The following is a 21,648-nucleotide window of genomic DNA, read 5'->3' as shown; positions in this document are numbered from 1 at the left end:
GCGGTGTGCGGGCTTGTTTTTTGGGAGACGGGCTGTAGATTTTATTGGTACCATTTTAGAACACATACAACTTTTTGATCACTTTTTATTTCATTTTTTGATAAAGGAAATTACCAAAAACAAGCAATTCTAGAATAGCTTTTTATTGTTTTTTTTTTTCGACATCCACAGTGCGACCTAAATTACACGTTAGCTTTATTCTGCGGGTCGATACGATTACGGAGATACCAAATTTATATCGTTTTTTTAATGTATTTTGCACAATAAAATCACTTATTTTATAAAAATCTATTGTTTTCTGTGTCGCCATATTCTAAGACCCATAACTTTTTTATTTTTGCGTGCACAAAGCGGTGTCAGGGATTATTTTTTATTGCGGGACGGATTGCCGTTTTTATCAGTACTATTTTGGAGTAAATGTGACTTTTTGATCACTTTTTATAGCATTTTTTGGAAGGAGATGTGACCTAAAAACAAAGACTCTGGCGTTGTTTTTCATGTTTTTTTTTACCGCGTTCACCGTGCGGGATAAATTACATAATAGTTTTGTAGTTTGGGTCGTTACGGACGCGGCGATACCAATTATGTATAGTTTTTTTTTAATTTTTACGTTTTTTCCCACAATAAAAGACTTACTATGGGAAAAAAGTCAGTTTAGCTTTATTTTTATTTGAAATGTGTGTTTTTATTGTTTTACCACATTTTTATTATCTTTTTTTAACTTTTCTGACTTGTCCCACTAGGGGACATGAGGGCCTGATGCCCCGATTGCTACTCTAATACACTGCACTACATACGTAGTGCAGTGTATTAGCGCTGTCAGTTATTCACTGACAGCAAGCCTATGAGGACGCGCCGCAGGCGGGTCCTCATCGGCTCCCATACAAGGCAGACTCGGATGCCATTTTCTGGCGTCCGATTGCCACAGCAACCCAGCGATTGCGTCACTGGGTTGCCGGTCGGGTGAAATATTGAACGCAGCATCTGAGGGGTTAATCTGCCGGATCGGAGAATAGCTCTGGTCCTGGCAGTTACAGGAGGTTGCCAGCTGTATAATACAGCTGTCACCCCGCGGTGATGGTGCCGGCTCTGCTTCTGAGCCCGCACCATCACTGCGCCGTAACTGTACTGCGCTTTGCGGGAACACCTTCCCGGCAGCGCCGTATATATACGGCGGATGTCGGGAAGGGGTTAAATGGGCAGAATCAAAGTGATATTTGATACCGCCTGTTGCAGTGAAGTGGCGGCTGTATAACACAGCCATCACCCGTTGAGTATGGAGTGAGCTCAGTCCGTGAGCCCGCTCCATACGTCCCATTAACGGCTACCACGTACCAGTACGTGACATGTCTTTAAGGGGTTAACCTCATTAACACAATATAATTACAATACTGTATGTAGTAAATAGTCATATGACTGTAATGTGGTCATATCTATTTACATGATTGTATTGTAATTAATTTTATATGCAATTTTTGCACTTTTTTTCTACTACTTTTGATATGTGATGTTCTTATTGAGATTTGTAATTGTGAAACATATATATGTGTGCTCACTTTGTTACACTGTTATGCTTGAGAAAGGCACATAGTGAGCTGAAACGTTGCGTGTGGAATAAACAGGATCACAATTTTTTCATTGAACTGCTCGTGCTGCCTTACTTTCTATTTATCTTAAATAGGTAAGTGTACAGCATCATGTGATACATTTGAACCAATAGTAACAATAATACGTCACACAGGTATTCACACAGGTATATACTTCATTAACTATCAAAAAGTTATCCATAGTATACATATTATACAAAAATGTCTGTTCATAAACCCGACAAAAATTCACAAAATCGCTGAAGAAAATAGGTAGCTCGCCACACTACAATGTTCATCAGCGTTTCCAGGTTCTTACTGCGCATGTCTCCACGCGGGTAAAGTTGTTAATCGTGCCCATATATCTGAACTCGCATCTGGCGATCATCAAGTAAAGATAACAACAACAACTATTTACAATGATCATTAATTGTCCCAATGCAAAATAAAGATTCAATAGCTGGAAGATCCTATTTCTTGAGATAACTGGCTCGTAACATACTATGTTAGAGGACGCCGTAACTAGGCAACAGAGAACACGTGATCCCTGGCGAGCAATAAGATAGGAAAGGAGGGATTGCAGTGTTCTAGCAACACCTTCTTACCTTTATGACAATACTATATAGTGGGATACTCCCAAATGCTATAGTTCGAATTAATCGCTTGCAACTCAAGATTCAAACATCTAACTAGAAAAGGCAATTATAGTAATATAGGGGAGCGTTCGTAGCGACGATCAACATCAACCAGTCCGATCGTAGCACAGCGCGGCACTTAATGTATTGCATGATAGTACTAATCTATAGCCCACAATAAATCTTATTTGTCTCACATTGTCCCATATTTTGTTAAATACCGTGTTTCCCCGAAAGTAAGACAGTGTCTTACTTTCTTTTTATCCCCAAAAGCCCCACTATGTCTTACTTTCGGGGTATGTCTTATATTGGAAAAAAATTGTCGATTTTTTTTTCACAAACTTTATTTAACTGTTTTACATTTTTTTTTTTTAGTCCCACCAGGGGACTTCACTATGCGATGTGCCGATCGCATATATAATGCTTTGGTATACTTAGTATACCGAAGCATTATTGCCTGTCAGTGTAAAACTGACAGGCAACTTATTAGGTCATGCCTCCGGCATCGCCTAACAGGCAGATGCTGAAGGCAGACCTGGGGGTCTTTGTTAGACCCCCGGCTGTCATGGAAACCCGACGGCGACCCGCGATTTGTTTGCGGGGGCGCCGATCGGGTGACAGAGGGAGCTCCCCCCTCTGTCAAACACATTAAATGCCGCTGTCACTATTGACAGCGGCATTTAATGGGTTAAACTGCCGGAATCGGCGCGCGCTTCGATTCCGGCAGTTGCAGCAGGAGCCAGGCTGTGTATAACAGCCGTGCTCCTGCCGCTGATCGCGTGGGTACAGTCTCAGTACCCGCGCCATCACAGGACGGATATATCCGTCCTCCTGCGCGAACTAGCAGCTGCTGAGGACGGATATATCCGTCCTTCGGCGTTAAGGCGGCATTGACAAGTGCAGGGGACGGCGCGGTGACGTATGGAGAGGGGGGCGGCGCGGAAGTGGGCAGGAGGCGGCAATACCCCCGTGTTTCCCCGAAAGTAAGACATATGTCTTACTTTCGGGGTACGGCTTATATTAGCCGACCCCCCTGAAACCCCCGATACGTCTTACAATCGGGGGTGTCTTACTATCGGGGAAACACGGTATATCTCAGCCGAAAATAGAGATCATAGTGCAAAAATAAAGCACTTAAAACGATCAATGCTTATTCATTTTATAACCACTTTTTCATGCTGATGTTGGAATTGCTGATGTGTGGTGAGCGGATCCCCATAATCTGTCCCAATTCTCCAGTATATGCAAATATATAAAAAAAAAGAGAAGGGTCTCAATAAACACACAAGTGAACATTAACCCCTTAGTGACCAGCCCATTTTAGGCCTTAATGACCAAGCTATTTTATTCGTTTTTCTATAGTCGCATTCAAAGAGCTATAACGTTCTTATTTTTTCGTCTACATAGCTGTATGAGGACTTGTTTTTTGCGGGATTAGTTGTGCTTTTTAATGGCACCATTTTTGGGTACATATAATTTTTATATTAACTTTTATTAACCTTTTTGGGGGGGATTATAAAAAAAAACTGAAATTCCGCCATTGTTCTATGCGTTTTTAAATTGACGCCGTTCACTGTGCGACGTAATTAACATGTGACCTTTATTCTATGGGTCGGTACGATTACGGCGATACCACATATGTGGAGGTTTTTTTATGTTTTATGACTTTTGCACAATAAAAACACTTTTGAACTAAAATTATTTGTTTTTGCATCGTCGCTTTCCAAGAGCCGTAATTTTTTTATTTTTCCATCAATGTAGTGATTTTTTGGGCTTGTTTTCTGCGGGACAAGACGTAGTTTTGAATGGTACTGTTTTGGGGTGCATGGGACTTATTGATTCATTTTTATTATGACTTTTTTGGGGGGCAATGGAAAAAAATTGCAATTTCGCCATAGTTTTTTGCGTTTTTTTTTTACGGTGTTCACTTTGCGGTTTAAATTACATATTAACTTTATTAATGGAGTCATTACGGTCGCGGCGATACCACATATGTGTACTTTTTTTTTTTTTTTACACTTTTACTAAATAAAACCACTTTTTATGGAAAAAAATGGTTTTATTTATTTTTTTACTGTACTTTTTATTAATAATCTTTATTTCACTTTGATGACTGATTTTATTAGTCCCACTAGGGGACTTTACTGTGCGATGTTCCGATCGCTGCTATAATGCTCTGGTATACTTCGTATACCAGAGCATTATTGCCTGTCAGTGTAAATCTGACAGGCAATCTGTTAGGACGTGCCTCCGGCGCGTCCTAACAGGCATATGTCCAGGGCAGACCTGGGGGCTTTTATCAAGCCCCCGGCTGCCATGACACCCCATCGGAGACCCGCGATTTCATTCGCGGGCCGCCGATGGATGACAGAGGGAGCGCACTCCCTCTGTAAACAAAGTTAAATGCCGCGGTCGCTATTGACGGCGGCATTTAACGGGTTAAACGGCCGCGATCGAAGTAAATTTCGATCGCGGGCGTTGGAGCAGGAGCTCAGCTGTCATCAGACAGCAGAGCCCCGGCTCCTGCCTGCACGGGAGACCCGTGCAGGACTTAGACTAGGCTGACGTGAAAAGGCGTCAGCCTAGCCTAAAGCCCATTAGTGACTCACGTGAAAAGGCGTATTGGTGGTCACTAAGGGGTTAATATATAAACATAAATATTTAAAATGTATAAAAACAGACAATTGATAATTTAAAGGCCTGGTGTAACCTTATACTCTATAGCTGCAAATAGAATTGGCCACCAAAGAGGAAATAATTCCTCCATAGTACCAATTCCAACAGCCTGAGGGCGAACCGCCCACTCGCCCAGTGATCGACGCTTTTTCTAAAAGGGATGGGTATTTAAAATCTTCTCGTTGCTAGTCATTTTGTTCGCAATAATACCAAAACAACAACTTTAATCACCGTTTTTTTTTTCCGTGCAAGTTATGTAGGGCATGTAGAGTTCTCAAAACTACAAAAGAATTCCAGGATGGTTTTGGCAAAAAAATTCTCCATTAAAGAGCATGTACTCCAGTTGGCGTGTTCTACTGTTTAGAGTGCCCATGTGGCCTAAGGTATGTTAGCAAAACCACAAGAGAACTTAGGATATGGATTATCTATTGTGAACTTTGACAAAAACGAGAGAGAAAGTCGGGCCCAAAGCAAGCCCTTTACCCCAACTCCAGTTGCCAGGCACTATAAAAAATTTACATAATTTGGACTGGACCAATCTTAGAGGGTGGGCAATCTGTCAATTACACTTTGGCATTAGAGGAGGGGATTTTGACCGGAGGTATTCTCCGATCCGGCCGATTAAACCTCAGATGCTATGCTCAATAGAAAGTGTAGCATCTGAAAGGTTTTCACCAGTCCGACAACAGAGCAACTCAATCGTTGGGTTGCTATGGCGCCAGAGACCAAAAAATGGCCTCCGTGTCTGCCTTGTACGGAAGCCAATGAGGACCCGCCTCCGTAGGCTTGTTTGTGTATAGGTTCAGACAGCACCAGATACGTGGAAGGGTGGGGTTTTGCACGGATAGGGGCCCAACCCAAATAGCTAGCCGCTATCAGCACCACTAGCGCTCGTCTATGCAGTTTCCAGCACGGCTCAGTGCCTGTTGAAGGTCACTTAGACCGAAACGCCGCACTCTGCCACTGGCATTAAAAACAAAACCTAAATAAAAATACCTTTGTTTCAAAATTGAAGTGCCGGATACTCTTTTATATCCGTAGGCTTGTTGTCAGCGAATAACTGACAGCTCTAATACACTGCACTACATATGTATTAGAGTAGCAATCAGAGCATCAGGCTTTCATGTCCCCTAGGAGGACAAGTAAAAAAAGTTAATAAAGATGTTGTAAAAAAATAAAAACACAAACGCTTCAAGTAAAAATAAGAAAAACTGCCAATATGGCGACACAGAAAACAAATTAGTTTTGTAATGATGGGGGTAGGGAAACAGACAAGTGAGCCCTAATCTACCCTCCACTCAGTCCCTGCCTACTTACAACGACCCGTCCTAGGCGACGGGGTACAACTGGGCGACGGTCCCTACGCTCAGTAAATGAACGACCTCTACCTCGGGATTGTTGGAACTACCAGGTGAAACGGAGGAGAACCGTGGATTAAACCCAAAATTACAGAAAAAGGGGGAGACCCCTGACGAGTTACTGACGCGGTTATTAAGGGAAAATTTGGCGAGGGGAATGAATGCGACCCAATCATATTGACAGTCAGAGATAAAACACCTTAAATATTGTTCTAGAGACTGATTAGTCCTCTCAGTTTGGCCATTAGTTTCAGGATGGAAGGCAGAGGAGAAGTTCAGATCAATATCCAACTTTTTACAGAAGGCTCTCCAAAACAATTAAACAAATTGTACCCCTCTGTCCGAAACAATATTGACAGGGACCCCATGGAGACGCAGGATGTGTTTGACAAACAAGGTAGCTAACGTCTTAGCATTGGGTAGTTTCTTGAGGGGCACAAAGTGGCACATCTTACTAAAGCGGTCTACTACAACCCACACCACCGACTTGCCTTGAGATGGAGGCAAATCGGTGATAAAATCCATGGAGATATGGGTCCAAGGTCTCTGGGGAATGGGCAAAGAACGTAGTAAGCCCACTGGTCGGGACCTGGGAGTCTTGGACCTAGCACAAACCTCACAAGCGGCAACGTAGGCCTTGACGTCTTTAGGCAACCCAGGCCACCAATAGTTTCTGGCAATGAGGTGCTTGGTACCCAGGATGCCTGGATGACCAGATAGTGCGGAGTCATGATTTTCCCTAAGTACCCTTAGCCGGAATTGCAGGGGAACAAACAGCTTGTTCTCAGGAAGGTTCACGGGAGCTGAACCTTGACCAGCCACAATTTCAGAGACTAAATCAGAATCAATAGAGGAAATGATTATACCTGGAGGCAAAATACAAGCAGGATCCTCCTCCGAAGGAGGGCTGGCCATGAAGTTACGCGACAGTGCATCAGCCTTAATATTTTTAGAACCAGCCCTATAGGTAACCAAAAAGTTGAATCTGGTAAAAAATAGCGCCTATCGAGCTTGTCTCAGGTTTAGCCTCCGGGCAGATTCTAGGAAAACCAGATTCTTGAGGTTGGTAAGGACCGTTACCTGATGCCTAGCCCCCTCCAGGAAGTGGCGCCACTCTTCAAATGCCCATTTAATGGCTAAGAGTTTGCGGTTGCCAATATCATAGTTACTCTCAGTGGGTGAAAACTTCCTGGAGAAGTAGGCACAGGGACGGAGATGGGTGAGGGACCTGGTACCCTGGGACAAGACAGCCCCCACTCCTACCTCGGATGCGTCAACCTCCACGATAAATGGCTCCATTTGGTTGGGCTGAACCAGCACCGGGGCCGAGATAAAGCACTTCTTAAGGACCTCAAAAGCCTGGGCAGCCTCAGGAGGCCAGTGGAGGAGATCAGCACCTTTGCGAGTGAGGTCCGTAAGAGGCATAGCGATGACCGAGAAGTTAGCAATAAATCTCCTGTAATAATTAGCGAACCACAAGAAACACTGTAACGCCTTCAGGGAGGCAGGTTGGACCCATTCCGCCACAGCCTGGACCTTGGCGGGGTCCATGCGGAATTCATGAGGAGTGAGGATTTGACCCAAAAATGATATCTCCTGCACCCCAAACACACATTTTTCGGTCTTCGCAAACAGTTTGTTTTCCCGAAGGACCTGGAGCACCTTCCTGACATTCTCAATGAGGGAGGACCAGTCCTTGGAAAACACAAGTATGTCATCAAGGTACACTACAAGAAATACCCCCAGGTAATCTCTTAAAATCTCATTTATGAAATTCTGGAAGACCGCGGGAGCATTACACAACCCAAAGGGCATGACGAGGTATTCGAAATGACCTTCGGGCGTGTTAAACGCAGTCTTCCACTCATCCCCCTCTTTGATGCGGATAAGGTTATACGCCCCCCGTAGATCAAACTTAGAGAACCATTGGGCCCCCTGAACCTGATTAAAGAGATCAGGAATCAAAGGAAGGGGATACTGGTTCCTTGCAGTGACCTTATTCAAGTTACGGTAGTCAATGCATGGCCTAAAACCACCATCCTTCTTCCCTACGAAGAAGAAGCCAGCACCTACCGGAGAAGTAGAGGGGCGAATGTAACCCTTGGCCAGGCATTCCTGGATATACTCTCTCATGGCTTCACGTTCGGGGCAAGAGAGATTAAATATCCTACCCTTAGGGAGCTTAGCTCCTGGTACCAAATCGATAGCGCAATCGTATTCTCTATGAGGAGGTAACACTTCGGAGGCCTCCTTAGAGAAAACATCAGCGAAGTCCTTCACAAACTCAGGTAGCGTGTTCACCTCCTCAGGGGGTGAAATTGAATTAACAGAAAAACATGACGTCAAGCATTCATTACCCCATTTGGTAAGCTCCCCAGTATTCCAGTCAAACGTGGGATTATGCAACTGCAACCAGGGAAGGTCTAAAACCAAATCGGACGATAATCCCTGCATCAACAGTACAGAGCACTGCTCCAAATGCATGGAGCCAACAAGGAGTTCAAAAACAGGGGTATGCTGTGTAAAATAACCATTAGCAAGAGGAGTGGAGTCGATACCCACTACCGGGACAGGTTTAGGCAAATCAGTTAAAGGCATAGCTAGAGACATAGCAAATTCCACAGACATGATATTAGCAGAAGACCCTGAATCCACGAAGGCACTGCCGGTAGCAGACCTACCACCAAAAGAGACCTGAAAGGGAAGCAAGATTTTATTAAGTTTCATATTTACGGGAAATACGTGTGCGCCCAAGTGACCTCCCCGATGATCACTTAGGCGCGGAAGTTTTCTGGCTGCTTATTCTTACGCCTAGGACAGGTGTTCACTTGATGCTTGTCATCCCCACAATAGAAGCAGAGACCATTCTTCCTGTGGAACTCTCTGTGTTGTCGGGGGGACATGGAGGCCCCGAGTTGCATAGGTACCTCCGAGTCTTCCGTGGAAGAGCGAAGCAACGGGACCTCGGGAGGCATCATGGGGGAGTCAGAGTGGAAAACACAAAAACGTTCAAGTTGTGGTTCCATGAGACGTCGGTCAAGTCGTACCGCTAAAGCCATAACCTGGTCTAGGGAGTCAGAAAAGGGATAGCTAATTAGCAGGTCTTTCAGGGAGTTCGACAGACCCAACCTAAACTGGCACCTTAAGGCAGGGTCATTCCACCGAGAAGCTACGCACCACTTCCTAAAGTCAGAACAATACTCCTCAACAGGTCTCTTACCCTGACGTAAGGTCACCAGTTTACTCTCAGCAAAGGCAGTCCTGTCAGTCTCGTCATAAATGAGTCCGAGTGCAGAAAATAAAAGATCAACGGAGGAAAGTTCAGGGGCATCAGGAGCCAAGGAGAAGGCCATTCTTGGGGCCCTTCCTGGAGCCGGGACATAATTATACCCACCCGCTGGTTCTCAGAACCTGAGGAGTGAGGCTTTAAGCGAAAATAGAGCCTACAACTCTCCCGAAAAGAGAGAAAAGTCTTCCGGTCCCCTGAGAACCGGTCAGGCAACTTGAGGTGGGGTTCAAGAGGTGAGGTGAGGGGCACTACCATGGTAGCGTCAGGCTGGTTGACCCTCTGAGCCTGGGCCTGGACCTGTAGGGAGAGACCCTGCATTTGCTGAGCCAGGGTCTCAAGGGGGTCCATAGTAGTGTGAGGGACCAGGGTAGACTAGGTATATGGGCTTGTGATTATGTAATGATGGGGGTAGGGAAACGGACAAGTGAGCCCTAATCTACCCGCCACTCTGTCCCTGCCTAATTGCAACGACCCGCCCTAGGCGACGGGGTAAAACAGAAAATTTACACAGCTGACACCTCACTCCAGCGAGCGTAATCAAAGTTCACTTTCATTCAGCCCGTTTAACGCCTTAAAGGCCTTAGTCAATCATGTCTGCGATATTTAAATTGTTGGGATCAGGGGGGGGTGCCCTCAAACACGCCATCACGTTGTCCCCCACCGTTGCATGATCGGCCGGTTAAAATGGATCTAATAAAGGCCTCCAGGTCTGCCAACTTTGTGTAACATCAGAGGTCGCTGACCACGAAACTCCTCCCATCCTGTCGACGCCCTTCTCTCCAGAGATGTCTGCACATGCGGCCGTCCTGTTCCGCAATGACCACTAGGGTGCGCTCGCGAGCTCAGTCCAGCCTTAAGGAGCCAGAGCACACACGTGTGAGATTGAGCTGATTGCTCCCAGATCACCCTGGACTATAAGAAGGGCCTGCATTGCCGGAGCGTGTTTGTATCTACCCGTTTCTATCTTGCAAATGGTTTCTTGAGTGTTTACCAGTTCCAGTGTTCCCATTCCTGCTACCTGTATCCTGTTTCCCGTGCTACGGTGTTCCTGTGCTATACGGAGTTGGAGTCGTGTAGTGTCGCCTACTACACCCGCTGTGTTTCTCTGCACCTTTTGTCTGCCTGCTGCCAGAGTTCCATCCAACCATTGCTACTGTCTGAATTGCCACAGGTACCTTTATACGAACAATAGACATTGACTTTGTACCCTGTTTGGCCAGCTGCTATACCGCTACGGCGGTACGGCCCAGTGGGTCCACATGCCCACAGATTGTGACACTTTGTACTTCTTTAAAGCACTGCTTCTGGCAGGGCTTCAAAGGAGATTATCAGTATCTCGATATACCACAATAACTTAGTATTGCAGTATATCATGCAAGTGATCCAACGATCGCTGGTTCAAGTCTCCTAGGGGGGACTAATAAAAAAAAGTAAAAAACAGTTAGTTTTTCTTTATGTTTAAAAAAAAAAATTTGTATTAAAAGTTCAAAAAAACTACCCTTTTCCCATTTTTCCCCTACAGTAATGTAAAAAAAAAATATAAAAAGTTAACATAACTGGTATCGCTGTGTCCGTAAAAGTCCAAACTATCACAATCTAGCTTTGTGTAACCCGCTCGGTGAACGCCGTAACAAAATAAAATTATAAAATACAGAAATTGCTTTTTTTGGTCACCATGGCTACAAAAAAAACAAAAAATAAATAAAAAGTGATAAAAAAAAGTCGCATATACCACGAAATCGTATCGGTGAAAACTACAGCTCGCCTGTTGGGGTGGTGTGAAGTGAAAAGATGAATTCAACACAGGCTCTCACTTCTATTCTTTTGCTGTAAATCCAAGAACACAATTATTGTATGTTTGTCCTACTTTTGGGAGCAGACAAGGAGGAAACGGAGGTTGGGACATCGATCCCGCTGGAGTCCCCCTGAGAGAGCTTGTGCCTGATCCCACGTTACCCTCTGACATTCACGGCAGCAGCTACCCGCTACTGTGAGAATATTCAGGGGTAAGAGTTACACTCTCGTCCCCTGACTGCGTCCTGGGTATCAGAATTACTACTCGAACCTTCCGGGACCGCCGTGGGTCATGGCGGCGCTAACCGCTACCTTTCGCGTCCTCACTCTCCCGCCCTCAGCTGGCAGTCAATAGGGATCGGGCACGCCTAGGAACGCAACCAAAGTTTAGGGTACAGGTGCGAGAGTCTATCCGTTATTTGTCCATCAACACGTCCTGGGTTGTTCGTCACCCTGTCCCTTTAAGAACTGTCTACTCCCAATGAAGTAACTTTTCATCCACTTAAACAGTTTAGCACAAACCTCTACTCAACATTGCAAATATATTCTCTGTTTCTTCAGCTCAGGGAAACGGTTTTCAAAATGCAAAGAAGAGGAGCAGCAGTGAGAGAATGATGCACTAGTCCAGATTAATCAGCGAACACAGTCCTCTGAAGTAATTCTCAGCAGTACACGTTCTCACACAGACCGCCATGAACAGTGTGAGCACCAGTTTAGACAGGGCACTTATCTGAGGTGCTGGCCAGCTCAATGGCTCCTCTCCCTGTTCCAGTTCAGCTTTTTCCTATTGGTACCTTCGCTGGGGTGGCTTTATCTCGCTCACCGATCCTCTGCTCCAGTGCTGTTCCCCACTCCTCCTGGTTCTGGCTCCTCTCAGTGTCCTCCCCTGAGCCTCCTCTCTCCACACATGTTTTACATCGCACACCCAGTCCTGCACTTTCTGTTAGACAACTCTATCTCTTAAAAAAATAAATAAATCTATATTCAATAAAGATTTTTTGTACTTTTATTTTAGGAGTACATTACTTTTCTAAGGGCTATGTCCCATTTCGGTTTATATTCAATAAAGATTTTTTGTACTTTTATTTTTGGAGTACATTACTTTTCTAAGGGCTATGTCCCATTTCGGTTGTATTTATTGTATCATATCTCTTTTTTGTCATTTGTTATTATATTCAATAAAGATTTTTTGTACTTTTATTTTTGGAGTACATTACTTTTCTAAGGGCTATGTCCCATTTCGGTTCGTTTTTAGGTTTAAACTCTATCTCTTAACACTGGTTCTGCAGTGACACCTAGTGGCTGCTAATAACATGGCAGGGATACACTAAACAGAATAAAAGTACCAACCAACATAAAAAATACACAGGGAATACAGTTAAATTTAAATAGGGCAGTATCACCCCCTTACATTCCCCACAAAAATTAAAGAGGCTCTGTCACCAGATTTTCAAACCCCTATCTCCTATTGCAGCAGATCGGCGCTGCAATGTAGATAACAGTAACGTTTTTTTTTTTTTCAAAAACGAGCATTTTTGGCCAAGTTATTACCATTTTTATATTTCTGCAAATGAGCCTTTCTCATGTACAACTGGGCGTGTTTAAAGTTATGTCCAACTGGGCGTGTATTGTGTTCGTTACATCTGGGCGTTTTTACTTTTATTTTACTAGCTGGGCGTTGTGAATAGAAGTGTATGATGCTGACGAATCAGCATCATCAACTTCTCTTCGTTACCACCCAGCTTCTGGCAGTGCACAGACACACAGCGTGTCCTCGCGAGATCACGCTGTGACGTCACTCACTTCCTCCCACAGGAACTTCATCGCGTCGGATGAGCGAGGACACGCTGTGTGTCTGTGAACTGTCAGAAGCTGGGTGGTAACGAAGAGAAGTGGATGACGCTGATTCGTCAGCATCATACACTTCTATTCACAACACCCAGCTAGTAAAACAAGTAAAAATGCCCAGATGTAACGAACACAATACACGCCCAGTTGGAAATTTTTGTTAGAATATATTTTAGGCACCATGTCAGGTTTGAACGGCTCTTGCGGAGCCAAAACAGTAAAAATCCCCCAAAAGCGACCCCATCTGGGATACTACACACCTCAAGGAAATTATCTAGGGGTACAGTGAGCATTTTGACCGCACAGGTTTTCTACAGAAATTATTGGAAATAGGCCCTGAAAATAAATTTTTTCAAAGAAAATGTAGGTTTAGCTAATTTTTTCTAATTTCCACAAAGACTGAAGGAGAAAAAGCACCATAAAATTTGTAAAGCAATTTCTCCCAAGTAAAACAATACCCCACATGTGGTAATAACTGTTTGGACACACGGCAGGGCTTAGAAGGGGAAGAGCGCTATTTGGCTTTTGGAGATCACATTTAGCAGGAATGGTTTGCGGAGGCCAGGTCACATTTGCAAAGCCCCTGAGGGGACAAAACGCCCAATAAGTGACTCAGTTTAGGAAACTACACCTCTTTAGGAATTCATCTAGTGGTGTAGTAAGCATTTTGACCCCCCAGATGTTTCATAGAATTTATTAGAATTGGGCAGTGAAAATAAAAACAATCCTTTTTCTTCAATAAGACGTAGCTTTAGCGCAAATTTTTTCATTTTCTCAACAAATAAAGGCAAAAAAGAACCCAACATTTGTAAAGCAATTTCTCCCGAGTACGGCAATACCCCATATGTGGTCATAAACTGCTGTTTGGGCAAACGGCAGGGCTCAGAAGGGAAGGACCGCCATTTGGAGTTCAGATGTTGCTGGATTGGTTTCTGGGTGCCTGTGGGCCCAAAACAGTGGAAACCCCCCAGAAGTGACCCAATTTTGGAAACTACACCCTCAATGCATTTACCTAGGGGTGTAGTAAGCATTTTAACCCTGCAGGTGCTTTGTAGAAATTAGTGTGCACTTGATGTTGCAGAGTGAAAATGGGATTTTTTTCCATAGATATGCCAATATGTGGTGCACAGCTTGTGCCACCATAACAAGACAACTCTCTAATTATTACGCTGGGTTTTTCTGGTTTTAGAATCACCCTACATGTGACACTAATCTTTTGCCTGGACATTCGACCAGGCTCAGGAGTGAAAGCGTACCATGTCAAATTGAGGCCTAATTTGGCGATTTACAAAGTATTGGTTCACAATTGCAGAGGCTCTGATGTGAAATAATAATAAGAAACCCATGAGAAGTGACCCCATTATGGAAACTGCACCCCTCAAGGCATTTATTAAGGGGTGTAGTGAGCATTTTCACCCCACAGGTCTTTTCCATAAATGATTGCACTGCGGATGGTGCAAATTAAAAATTTATATTTTTCCCTAGATATACCATTGAGTGGCAAATATGTCATGCCCAGCTTATGACGCTGGAGACACACACCCCAAAAATTGTTAAAAGGGTTCTCCCGGGTATGACGATGCCATATATGTGGAAGGAAACTACTGTTTGGGCACATTGTAGGGTTCAGAGTGGAGGGAGCGCCATTTGGCTTTTGGAGAGCGGATTTTGCTTGGTAGTAGTTTTGTTTGAGTATTACTGGTGTTTCCGTTTATAATGTGAGGGTACATGTAAGCTGGGCAGAGTATATAAGGGGCATAGTCAGGTGGTATAATAATGGGGTAAAAAAATAATAAAATAATAAAATGATCCATAGATGTGTGTTACGCTGTGAATCCTTTCTGCACAGGCCGGTGTCGCACTGATATATGGCGTCCTTTCTTATGCCCCTTTTGGTCCAACCTTTGCAGTTTGGGGAATTTTGCTGGAAAGTGTTGTCCTGGTATAATATGGGCATCCTCGATTCCAGCAGATATGTTTGGGCCCTACCCTTCCTGGTTCCCTAATTTTAGGTCCTTGATAAATCGCCTCTTGAAACAGAAGTATTGTTCCCCTCGGACCTGCACAACTGCATATTTTTTTATTTCTGACTTATTGGAGCCTTAACTAATTTTATTTTTCATAGACGTAGTGGTATGAGGGCTGGTTTGTTGTGGGACGAGCTGTAGTTATTGGTACCATTTTGGGGTACATGCAACTTTTTGATCACCTTTTATCCTATTTTTTGGGATGCCAGTTAAACAAAAAAAGGCAATTCTGGCACAGCTTTTTTAGTTTTTTTTATACAGCGTTTACCATGCGTTATAAATTACATGTTAACTTTATTCTGCGGGTCAGTACAATTCCGACGATACCTATTTTATAGCACTTTTTTATGTTTTACAACTTTTTGCACAATAAAATTACTTTTGTAAAAAGAATGGATTTTTTTCTGTCGCCAAGTTGTGAGAACCATAACTTTTCAATTTTTTTGTCGACGGAGCTGTATGAGGGCTTGTTTTTTGCGGGACGAGCTATAGTTTTTATAGGTACCATTTTTGGATACGTGCGACTTTTTGATCACATTTTATTCCTATATTTGTAGGGCAAAGTGACCAAAAGAACAGAAACTCTGGTAAAGTTTTGTACGTTTTTTTTTTACGCTGTTCACCGCGTGCAATAAATAATATAATATTTTGATACCACTAGGGGACTTGAAGGTCCAACTTATTTTTTTTTTCTAATACACTGCACTACCTACGTAGTGCAATGTATTAGATCTGTCAGTCCTTCACTGACAGCAAGCCGATAAGGCTTCGCCTCCCGGCGGGGCCTGAATCGGCTTCCGTAATGGCAGAGCAGGAGACCATTGTGTCTCCTGTTGCCATAGCAGCAGTCGCCAGTCCTGATTGCCTGTCAGGGCTGGCGATCTGCTAGTAACCGCTACGATGCAGCAATCGCTTTCAATTGCTGCATCAAAGAGGTTAATGGCAGAGATCGGAGATAGCTCCGGTTCCTGCCATTACAGGTGGATGTCAGCTGTAACATACAGCTGACTTCCACCGCTGATGACGCCGGATCAGCTCCTGACCCGGCGCCATCTTGCCGGCAGCTACGGAAGACGATCAGGCTCCGTCGCCGGGCGGATCTTGTCCGGCTTCCATGCTAGGCAGACCGGGAGGCCAGTATTAGGCCTCCGGTTGCCATTGCAGCCACCGGAAACCCGGCAATTTCATTGCTGGGGTTCCGATGAGCTGCAAACACCTTAAGTGCAGCACTCTCGTTTGAGCGCTGCACTTAAGGGGTTAATGGCGGGGATCGAAGCTAATTTTGGTCCCCACCATTACAGCCGGATGTCAGCTGTCAGATACAGCTGAGATCCGGCGATTATGGCACCGACTCTGAGCTTCTGAGCCGGTGCCAAACATTTGTCGTAAGTATACGATATTTTGCGGGAAGCACTGGCTTTCCATGACGTATACTTACGACAAATGTCGGGAAGGGGTTAAAGGGCTAACTGTTCGTCTCACTCCAAGCTTCGGTCCAGCTCTCACTCAAGCCACCCGGTTGCCCCCGCTCTGCACACAAGCGGAGTCAGTACAGAGCAAGAGAGTAGTATTACACACAGCTCTCATCTAGCCTGCTCTCTCGCTTCCTCTGTTCAGCACACGAGCAGAGGAAGTTCTATGTTGGCGAACAGTGAGCAGTGCTCAATGACCTGACACATATTTAGAGTGTTTTCTGTAGCATATATTCATAGGGTGAGAGGCTCACGGATTCAACTGCAACTCTATTTGCCTTGGCTAATAAATATAATGTCAAAATAGAGCACCTACGGCAATTCCAGCTGTGCATATCAGGTTTAATTTAGCGCCATTCTATGCACTACACCATTACGGTCATCGAGCAGTAATTCTGAATCAGCATACTTTTTATGATCATTCTTAGTATAAAAGTCGCAAGACAACCAGCCCATACCTTATATAACCAAGTGTAGATAAATGTGGTCCCATTTTAGCCAAGGTGTGGATAAGTGCCATATATATATATATATATATATATATATATATATATATACACTACCGTTCAAAAGTTTGGGGTCACCCAGACAATTTTGTGTTTTCCATGAAAACTCACACTTATATTTATCAAATGAGTTGCAAAATGACTAGAAAATAAAGTCAAGACATTGACAAGGTTAGAAATAATGATTTTTATTTGAAATAATAATTTTCTTCTTCAAACTTTGCTTTCGTCAAAGAATGCTCCATTTGCAGCAATCACAGCATTGCAGACCTTTGGCATTCTAGCTGTTAATTTGCTGAGGTAATCGGGAGAAATTTCACCCCATGCTTCCAGAAGCCCCTCCCACATGTTGGATTGGCTTGATGGGCACTTCTTGCGTACCATACGGTCAAGCTGCTCCTACAACAGCTCTATGGGGTTGAGATCTGGTGACTGCGCTGGCCACTCCATTACAGATAGAATACCAGCTGCCTGCTTCTTCCCTAAATAGTTCTTGCATAATTTGGAGGTCTGCTTTGGGTCATTGTCCTGTTGTAGGATGAAATTGGCTCCAATCAAGCGCTGTCCACAGGGTATGGCATGGCGTTGCAAAATGGAGTGATAGCCCTCCTTATTCAAAATCCCTTTAACCTTGTACAAATCTCCCACTTTACCAGCACCAAAGCAACCCCAGACCATCACATTACCTCCACCATGCTTGACAGATGGCGTCAGGCACTCTTCCAGCATCTTTTCAGTTGTTCTGCGTCTCACAAATTTTCTTCTGTGTGATCCAAACACCTCAAACTTCGATTCGTCTGTCCATAACACTTTTTTCCAATCTTCCTCTGTCCAATGTCTGTGTGCTTTTGCCTATATTAATCTTTTCCTTTTATTAGCCAGTCTCAGATATGGCTTTTTCTTTGCCACTCTGCCCTGAAGGCCAGCATCCCGGAGTCGCCTCTTCACTGTAGACGTTGACACTGTCGTTTTGCGGGTACTATTTAATGAAGCTGCTAGTTGAAGACCTGTGAGGCGTCTCTTTCTCAAACTAGAGACTCTAATGTACTTGTCTTGTTGCTCAGTTGTGCAGCGGGGCCTCCCACTTCTCTTTCTACTCCGGTTAGAGCCTGTGTGTGCTGTCCTCTGAAGGGAGTAGTACACACCGTTGTAGGAAATCTTCGGTTTCTTGGCAATTTCTCGCATGGAATAGCCTTCATTTCTAAGAACAAGAATAGACTGTCGAGTTTCACATGAAAGCTCTCTTTTTCTAGCTATTTTGAGAGTTTAATCGAACCCACAAACGTAATGCTCCAGATTCTCAACTAGCTCAAAGGAAAGTCAGTTTTATAGCTCCTCCACACAGCAAAACTGTTTAAAGCGGTGCGAACATAATTGCACAAGGGTTTTCAAGTGTTTTCTAATCATCCATTAGCGTTCTAACACAGTTAGCAAACACAATGTACCATTAGAACACTGGAGTGATGGTTGCTGGAAATGGGCCTCTATACACCTATGTAGATAGTGCATTAAAAACCAGACGTTTGCAGCTAGAATAGTCATTTAGCACATGAACAATGTATAGAGTGTATTTCTGATTAATTTAATGTTATATTCATTGAAAAAAACTGTACTTTTCTTTCAAAAATAAGGAAATTTCTAAGTGACCCTAAACTTTTGAACGGTAGTGTATATATATATATATTCCATCACAATAGGCACCTATACCATCAACGGTCAATATCTATGAGACAACTATAGTACAGCACGGTTGGTCATATATTGGACACTAGGGCCGATTGTCCCTTAGAATGCAGAAATAGGTGTCTCTGCATTCGGCAGATTTATACCAATTAGTGATTTTTTTATATGATCATTAATTAATAAAGATTATATTTTAATAGCAATTGTAACATATCCACACACTTTTCTACCTTTTCCCTTCCCCTTACAATTTACGGTCCATTAATTGGTGGTGTACACCTTCTGTGGTTTCTTATATTATTATTGTTTAAAATTTGAGGGCATTTGCCAAGTCTTCGTATAAGATGTTTGAAGCTTGGGTTGCAAGCGATTCATTCGAACTACAGCATTTGGGATGATCCCTCTATAGGTATTGTCATAAAGGTAAGAAGGTGTTGCTAAAAGACTGCAATCCCTCCTTTCCTATCTTATTGCTCGCCAGGGATCACGTGTTCTCTGTTGCCTAGTTATGGCGTCCTCTACCATAGTATGTTACGAGCCAGCTATCTCATGAAATATGATCTTCCAGCTATTGAATCTTCATTGAGCATTGGGACAATTAATGATCATTGTAAATAGAGGGTTATCTTTACTTGATAATCGCCAGATGCCAGTTCAGATACAGTGAAGGAAATAAGTATTTGATCCCTTGCTGATTTTGTAAGTTTGCCCACTGTCAAAGACATGAACAGTCTCGAATTTTTAGACTAGGTTAATTTTACCAGTGAGAGATAGATTATATTAAAAAAAAACAGAAAATCACATAGTCAAAATTATATATATTTATTTGCATTGTGCACAGAGAAATAAGTATTTGATCCCCTACCAACCATTAAGAGTTCAGCCTACTCCAGACCAGTTACACGCTCCAAATCAACTTGGTGCCTGCATTAAAGACAGCTGTCTTAAATGGTCACCTGTATAAAAGACTCCTGTCCACAGACTCAATGAATCAGTCTGACTCTAACCTCTACAACATGGGCAAGACCAAAGAGCTTTCTAAGGATGTCAGGGACAAGATCATAGACCTGCACAAGGCTGGAATGGGCTACAAAACCATAAGTAAGACGCTGGGTGAGAAGGAGACAACTGTTGGTGCAATAGTAAGAAAATGGAAGACATACAAAATGACTGTCAATCGACATCGATCTGGGGCTCCATGCAAAATCTCACCTCGTGGGGTATCCTTGATCCTGAGGAAGGTGCGAGCTCAGCCGAAAACTACACGGGGGGAACTTGTTAATGATCTCAAGGCAGCTGGGACCACAGTCACCAAGAAAACCATTGGTAACACATTACGCCGTAATGGATTAAAATCCTGCAGTGCCCGCAAGGTCCCCCTGCTCAAGAAGGCACATGTACAGGCACGTCTGAAGTTTGCAAATGAACATCTGGATGATTCTGAGAGTGATTGGGAGAAGGTGCTGTGGTCAGATGAGACTAAAATTGAGCTCTTTGGCATTAACTCAACTCGTCGTGTTTGGAGGAAGAGAAATGCTGCCTATGACTCAAAGAACACCGTCCCCACTGTCAAGCATGGAGGTGGAAACATTATGTTTTGGGGGTGTTTCTCTGCTAAGGGCACAGGACTACTTCACAGCATCAATGGGAGAATGGATGGAGCCATGTGCCGTCAAATCCTAAGTGACAACCTCCTTCCCTCCACCAAGACATTAAAAATGGCTCGTCGCTGGGTCTTCCAGCACGACAATGACCTGAAACATACAGCCAAGGCAACAAAGGAGTGGCTCAAAAAGAAGCACATTAAGGTCATGGAGTGGCCTAGCCAGTCTCCAGACCTTAATCCCATCGAAAACTTATGGAGGGAGCTGAAGGTCCGAGTTGCCAAGCGACAGCCTCGAAATCTTAATGATTTACAGATGATCTGCAAAGAGGAGTGGGCCAAAATTCCATCTAACATGTGTGCAAACCTCATCATCAACTACAAAAAATGTCTGACTGCTGTGCTTGCCAACAAGGGTTTTGCCACCAAGTATTAAGTCTTGTTTGCCAAAGGGATCAAATACTTATTCCTCTGTGCACAATGCAAAAAAATATATAGAATTTTGACTATGTGAGTTTTTTTTTAAATATAATCTATCTCTCACTGGTAAAATTAACCTAGCCTAAAAATTCTAGACTGTTCATGTCTTTGACAGTGGGCAAACTTACAAAATCAGCAAGGGATCAAATACTTATTTCCTTCACTGTATATGGGCACGATTAACAACTTTACCGGCGTGGAGACATGCGCAGTAAGATCCTGGAAACGCTGATGGACGTTGTAGAGTGGCGAGCTACTCTCCTATTTTCTTTAGTGATTTAACAATTTTTGGGGTTTATCAACAGACGTTTTTGTATAATATGTATACTATGGATCACTTTGAGATATTTTTATATAGATTGGATGTCTATTTAATTAAGTATATTCCTGTCTGAATACCTACAGTATGTAACGTATTATTGGTTCAAATGTATCACATGATGCTGTACACTTAACTATTTAAGATGATGCATAGAGACATTTTGTTAGGCTTGAGAAAGACCCTCCACTCACTATGGGAAATGTTGCCGGTCTTATCTGGATGTTTTGACAATAAACTTACCTTTGGATTGAAAACTTGTAGATGTGTGCTGTTGTCTAAACACTTGACCTAGAAAATTAACTTGTAGTCATTGTGTCAAACACCATGTAATATCTAGAAACTGATAATGAACATTTCTGTTTATGCTAT

General features: G+C 43.4%; 1 protein-coding gene across 8 annotated transcripts in view; it reads left to right on the top strand.

Moving 5' to 3' along the window:
- ADGRL3 (adhesion G protein-coupled receptor L3) overlaps nt 1-21,648 on the top strand; it is a 2,099,109-nt gene that overhangs the window by 1,401,249 nt on the left and 676,212 nt on the right. The gene's annotated exons all lie outside the window — the stretch shown is intronic.

The sequence above is a fragment of the Rhinoderma darwinii genome, chromosome 1, assembly GCF_050947455.1.
Source record: "Rhinoderma darwinii isolate aRhiDar2 chromosome 1, aRhiDar2.hap1, whole genome shotgun sequence".
Taxonomy (NCBI): Eukaryota; Metazoa; Chordata; class Amphibia; order Anura; family Rhinodermatidae; genus Rhinoderma; species Rhinoderma darwinii.
This window is presented reverse-complemented; position numbering and strand designations above follow the sequence as displayed.